Source organism: Labeo rohita, unplaced genomic scaffold (assembly GCF_022985175.1).
Source record: "Labeo rohita strain BAU-BD-2019 unplaced genomic scaffold, IGBB_LRoh.1.0 scaffold_648, whole genome shotgun sequence".
NCBI lineage: Eukaryota > Metazoa > Chordata > Actinopteri > Cypriniformes > Cyprinidae > Labeo > Labeo rohita.
Genome location: NW_026129577.1, coordinates 39,159 through 45,468, shown reverse-complemented (window position 1 = coordinate 45,468; position 6,310 = coordinate 39,159). Strand labels below are relative to the sequence as shown.

Here is a 6,310-nt window from a genome sequence, read left to right as displayed (position 1 = left end):
TTAGACAAGAACTTGTACAGAAACGCTTTTACTTTCGCTTTTAACTGCGCGCGTCATTGTTTAATCCAGATGAACCGTGAAGAACACGCGCCAAAACGTCGTATCAGCTTCTGTTGCCTGTTCAGCTGCGTCTGTGGAAAAACTACTACATTTTACTCAGGAATGAATTAGTTTAACAAACAGAAAGGGAAAGTTCCTCTTGTTGTTGTTTTTTTTTTTTTTTTTTTTTTTTATTTTATCCGGCTTTTACATTCAGACATCGTTTATAAAAACATGATTACAGGCCTGTGTAATACCCAGAGTCTTAGAAGAAAAGTGTCTGCAGCTATTATATGTAAGATTAATGGTCTGACATACAAAGTTGTGTTCACAAATATTGCATTACCATGCATATATGTTGATTAAAATGAAAAAAAAAAAATAAATAAATAAATGGCACAGAGTCAGTACACAATATGAAAAACTGAGCTTGTATTGCTAAAAAGACAGTTCTTGTTGGGGGTTGGGGGCACTAAAAGCAATATACTAGGGCTGGGTACAAAAAAAAAAAAAAAAAAAAAAAAAAAAATCTCGATTCTTAATTCCCAATTAATCTTTTGGTCTATGCTTTTTCCAGTTGATGAAGGAACAGTACAGTGTGCCTCCCATCCAATAAATCACAATAGTTTTGTTACTTTTGATATGAAAAACAGCTGCAGGCACCATCTTCTGGTGAGACAAAGGAATTTATTCAGCACAACCCTCACAGTGGATTATGATTATTCTCTAGAATGTTGTTCACTATGGTTTCAGACACCACTATAAAAGACTGTTCCCTCAAACAGTGCACTTAAGGAAAACAAACAGAGCTATAGCCTTCCACTTAGAAAGTGTTTTCCCCACATCCAAAACTACACTTTAAGCGCTGTGTAAAACAAACCAACAATAAATAAATAAATAAATAAATAAAAAATGTTTAATTTGTCTAAATGTCCCTATATCATAATATTAACTTCTAAAGTGCATTTATGACTACAGCCACAGGCAATGCAGAAACCTGTAGCTCCCCTTTTAACTTCACTTCATCTTTTAAAACAAATTGAGAAAACTTGATCTTCTGTTTTAGTATAAGCTTTTGTCACAATGAAATATATGGAATATTTACAGTTTAATGGAACTTAATAATACTTAATAATTGTAGTTTAATGGGACTAAATGAAGTACATTTAGTAAAATACTCTAATGGATTACATTATTTGTACATTACGAAAATTAACCATGATTTTACTACAAATAAAACCATTAAACCAAGATCTCTAATGTTAAACCATGGTAACCACAAATTAACCATAGTTTCACTAAGGTACTTGTAGTAAAACTGTCAACAATAAATAAATAAAATTGTCCAGTCACATTTATTTCTATATATATTTTTCTACAATACATATTGTTTCAAAGCAACTCTACATTAATAAATGGGAAAATATCAGTGTCAGTGTTGCAACAGATAAATTCAGTTTTAATGTCAGATGTAAAGCAGATCTACAGAAGACAATATATTATTCAGATTACACAGTTAAACAGTTCCAAATGAAGCCAAAGTAAATTAGTAAATAATAGAAATCCTTCACCTGCTCATGTAAAATCTTGGCTTTACTGACATCTAATGAAGAAATTGAGCAACTCCGTGAAAAGCTCCATTACAAGTGACAGATATCAACGTATTTATTCAAGATAATAAAGCCTGTAGATAACTGCTTCCAGGAAGACATGTGTTGGTGTGCTTTCATCTTTCACCTGCTCAATGTTATTATGAAGTTTTAAGATTAATCAAACCATTTTATTGGGCTCAACAGCTACTCCATACCAACTTCACTTATTATTACGCAGATTTACTTAATTTCTGTGAGATCTCTACAGAGGTTCTAATTTCTTAAGCAGTCTTGTGTTTATTTGTTCATTATTTTCTCACTGAACCTGTGGTCAATCACATGATAATACAGCATTTGCTGAGATAGTGCTGGTGTATCTATGCATTTCTCATGGATCCAGATTAAAAAAATAGGGCTGCACAAATGTCAGCTGCACATCTCCTCTGATGTCCAAAACATCAATCTCCTTTAGGTCAGTGAAGCGATGTTTGTAAGTGTGAGCTTTCTCACCATTAACAAACACCTCGTATTGATGCGGACCGCAAATAATGGTAATCTGAAATGCACATAAAAGACAAAAATGTAAAACCATTCAATATTGCACACAGAAAGCGAATGCCGTGTGTATGTTTACCGTCATCATTTGCCCTGCTTTAAATGGCATGGGTTCAGATAGTTCATCCTTGCCCCAAGCCCCACCCTCATAAGTGTTGCGCACAACCACATTCTGGTCAAAACGAGGATTGTAATGAAACGCAATCCCAAATCTGTGCTGTAGATTAATGTCACATCTGTTGAACAAAGAAAATGACATACAATTACAGTATATAATTCAGAAGTCATTTAGAGATTTCACGGATCTTTTTTTTTTTTAAACACATTGTATTATCTTATAAAAATCAGAGAGAAATGAGACTGTCAAACCTAAATGGTTGAGGCAGGATAAACCCTTGGACAGTGATGACACTGCCAACTTTAAGTCCACCAGGGATGAAGCTTTTGTACGGGACGTCCTGATTGTGGATCAAATGAACGTAAAATACTTATAATATGCTATACAATGTGATCTGCTGTATAGAATATGAAGAAGAGAGTCAGAGAAAGAGACAAAGAGACTAGAAGAAGAACCCAAGATTTCCTCTCTTTCCCTTTTTTAAGAAGAGATGTGATGACTTGTGTTTATGACTAATTATTCTTTACATTTAAGAGATTTTTGTCTTACCATACATGATGATACCGCAGGTCCTGATGATTGTTTCTCAGCATTTGGTGAAGCCATTTTCACAGTTCGAGCCTCAGCAACCTAAACTTCTGAATGATGCTTTCAAAATTGAATCACCGTGAGAACTGCAAAGATCTGCTGTCTGTACAGAAACAAACTTCTCAAAAATCTTTCCTGAAAGTGTTTCTCTTTATTCACTCAGTGTGACAGACAGGATAAAAAACACATCAGTCTCTTGCTGGTAAGAGTTACATAAGGGTGGAGTTTATGATTAACTTTGGGTCTAAGAACAACGTCAGGATTTCTTCAGGTTACGTTTGAACAAAACTAGGATTAAAGCTTTCTGTATAATGCAAGAAAACCTTGAATCAAACAATAAAGAACAATGAAAACGAAAGTATTGATAAAGATACTCGAGACACTGTTTTATTTATTGCTCTTTTTATCACTTATTTTCCCATTTAAATAATATTCAATAATTAATATTAATATTCAGTTCATAATCAAATCTGTTAAAGCATTTACTCCAAATAGCTTGCTTAGTGAACTGATTTAAATTAAGGGAAACTTTTTCACACAATTAGTTCAGGTTCATACAACAAAACAAAAACTAACTCAGTTAAACAACTAATAGTGTGCAAAAGTTTCCCCTAAATTAAGTTACGACCTAACAAACTTCTAAATGTCAAAAATAACTCCCCATTACATGTATAAGAACTTTAACATGTCATTTTCTTTCATTAAAAACACTTAAAATGACAATTTTGTCAACATGTTTCCCTCTTAATGCAACCCCATGCAAAGCATGCTGGGAACTACACATCCACTTTTCAGTTGTGTCAGCAAAAATGTTTCATAGTCTCAACACAAAATGATTAAGCTCAATTATTATTATTTATTTATTTTTTTTTACAAATGGACTGAACATAATGGATATAAGTTGGGTAAGAAAATGTCAACAATTTAGTTGTTTCTGCTCATTTTAACCAAGTAATTTGAACATACATTAAGTTAAGATTAAGATGCAAAAGCCTTTACGTCCATCTAACGTTTTTCTTTAAAATAAGCATTTTTATCAGGCTCCTATGTATAGGTTTCTCAATTACGTTTGAGAAGATTAGCTAGATATTTACCTGATTTGTTATGATGTTCAAAATGTGTATATCTTAGACATTGTTTTTGAAATTCTATCAATTTATTTATAATAGCTTCATAATCATCTTGTGTTTTATTAATTTCCTTTTTTTTTTTTTTAAATCGGGATTATAAGAGTAACTATTATGTAATATGTGCATTTTATTTTACACCCCTTTAACATCTTGAACTGGCATTTTACCAGAGTATGAATCAGGCATCTAAAATCAAGGATAGGACTGAGGCCACCAGCTTTCTTTAGAACTAGAAAACAGTGGCTATAAAAGCCTGAGTCGCTGTTTGCTGGCAGCGCAGTGCCATCTCCACAGTGCAAGAAGACTTTGCACTTTGGACCAGAGAACATGAGCGTTGATGTCCTGTGCCAACGTTTAAATAACACCTCTGAAATGAAGGGGTCTGCGAGCAAACTGGAGCAAGTAGTCCAACTTAAAATAAAAATAATAAAAAAAATTATAAAGTAAAATTATCCAATAGGCCAAACTCAGCATTTGGGTTAAAACAAATAACCCAACATTTTTAGAATGTATATTTGTTTTTTTCTTACTCTTGACCTTCATTCAGAAGAATGACAACTTGACCTGACGTCTTATTCCATATTTTTATTTCAGAGATGTCAGCAATCATCTCCAGTCCAGTTGATCCAATGATCCGGATTCTTCTGATGGGCAGAAAGGGTTCTGGAAAAAGCTCATCTGGAAACACCATACTGGGAGAAAGAAAGTTTACAGTCCACAAACATAAAAAGAAAAATAAAGCTTAAGTTTTTGAGGAAGTAATGCAGATGGGTGGGAAGCAGGTTGCTGTGATTAATTGTCCAGATCTACTGGATACAGATCTGAATACAGAGAAGGTGGAAATGATGAAAAAGCAGCTGATCTCTCGATGTTCACTAGGTCTCAGTGCGGTTCTGCTCACCGTTCCTCTAACAAAATAAAAAAAAAATCTTGTAATTTATTATATGTTTATTTGGCCCTGAAGTTCAGAAATACATCATGATTCTGTTCACATATGGAGATGAACTGGAGGAGCTGGATCAGACCATTTACGAATATCTAAAACACCAAGATAATGCAGATCTCCAGCGACTGGTGACTGAATGTGGAGGAAAGTTTCACTGTTTCAATAACAGGCAGAAAAATAAAGGTCAAGTCCAAGAATTATTGCAGAAAATTGAAAAAAATGATAGTGGAGAATGGAAGGAAATTTACCATGAAACAAACGAGAAGAAGATGTAACAGCAAAGATGCTGTTGGTATCAACTGTAAGATGATTTGTTGTTAGAAATTAATTCAGTAATAAAAGCAAGTTATTCAACATGCTCAAAATAATTAAGAGCATCTACAAATGCATTAAATGTAAATACAACAGTGATTTTAAAAGGCAACAATTTATTGAGAATATTGAGATTTAATTAAACAATTATTGATATGATTTGATCATTCTGTTGTAGTTTCGGGAGAAGATGTGATTACTGAGAGAAAAGACCAGATCAGACTGGAAAAAACTGGATGTGGGAAAAGTGCCACTGGAAACACCATCATTGGCAGAACTGGGTTTGAATCTTCAGCAGGTTCAACCTCAGACCAAACAGTGTCAGTCAGAAACTACAGTGAGTAATGGAAAACAGATCTTAGTGATTGACACACCTGGACTTTATGATACTGAACTCAGTGAAGAAGAGGTGTTACGTATGTGGAGTCTATGCATCTCTCTCTCTCTCCCTCTGTCATTCTCACAGATGGCCCCGCCCAGAGCCGTATAGAGAGAGAGTTGCGACAACGGAAGTTCAAAACGCTCGATCGTCACGTGATTCGTGTAGACTTCAAATAGTTCCAGGAAGTTAATTGCGGGCTATTGGAATACATGGAGTTGGAGAGTTAGAACTGCGACTTTGGTTAATTAGGAGACAATAAAAGAATGTATTTACATCATTTATGAAATACATCGACATGTATATGTAGTATGTATATGTAGTTATATCAGTGTTGTATTTAAAATATAAAATACGCAAATATTTGAGGATTAATGTGGCCAACGATCGCTGCTTGCCTTGTTAACATATTTTAGGCTAAAGTAACTTTGGTTAAAGACTGCATTTGCTGTTTTGAAATGGTATTGTCTTGTTGGTATGTTGTCTTAATACCAAATAAATGAATTATTAAATTAAATTAAGGGAAAATTCTTCTTGTTTAATGTTTTTGATTCTTGTTCACCCCATAATTATTAATATATATATATATATATATATATATATATATATATATATATATATATATATATATATACATAGTATATTCAACTT

General features: G+C 33.5%; 1 pseudogene; it reads left to right on the top strand.

The window, feature by feature from the left end:
* The first annotated feature begins 4,618 nt into the window (after positions 1 to 4,618).
* On the top strand, positions 4,619 to 5,838 carry LOC127161423 (GTPase IMAP family member 8-like; annotated as a pseudogene).
* Positions 5,839 to 6,310: the final 472 nt, after the last annotated feature.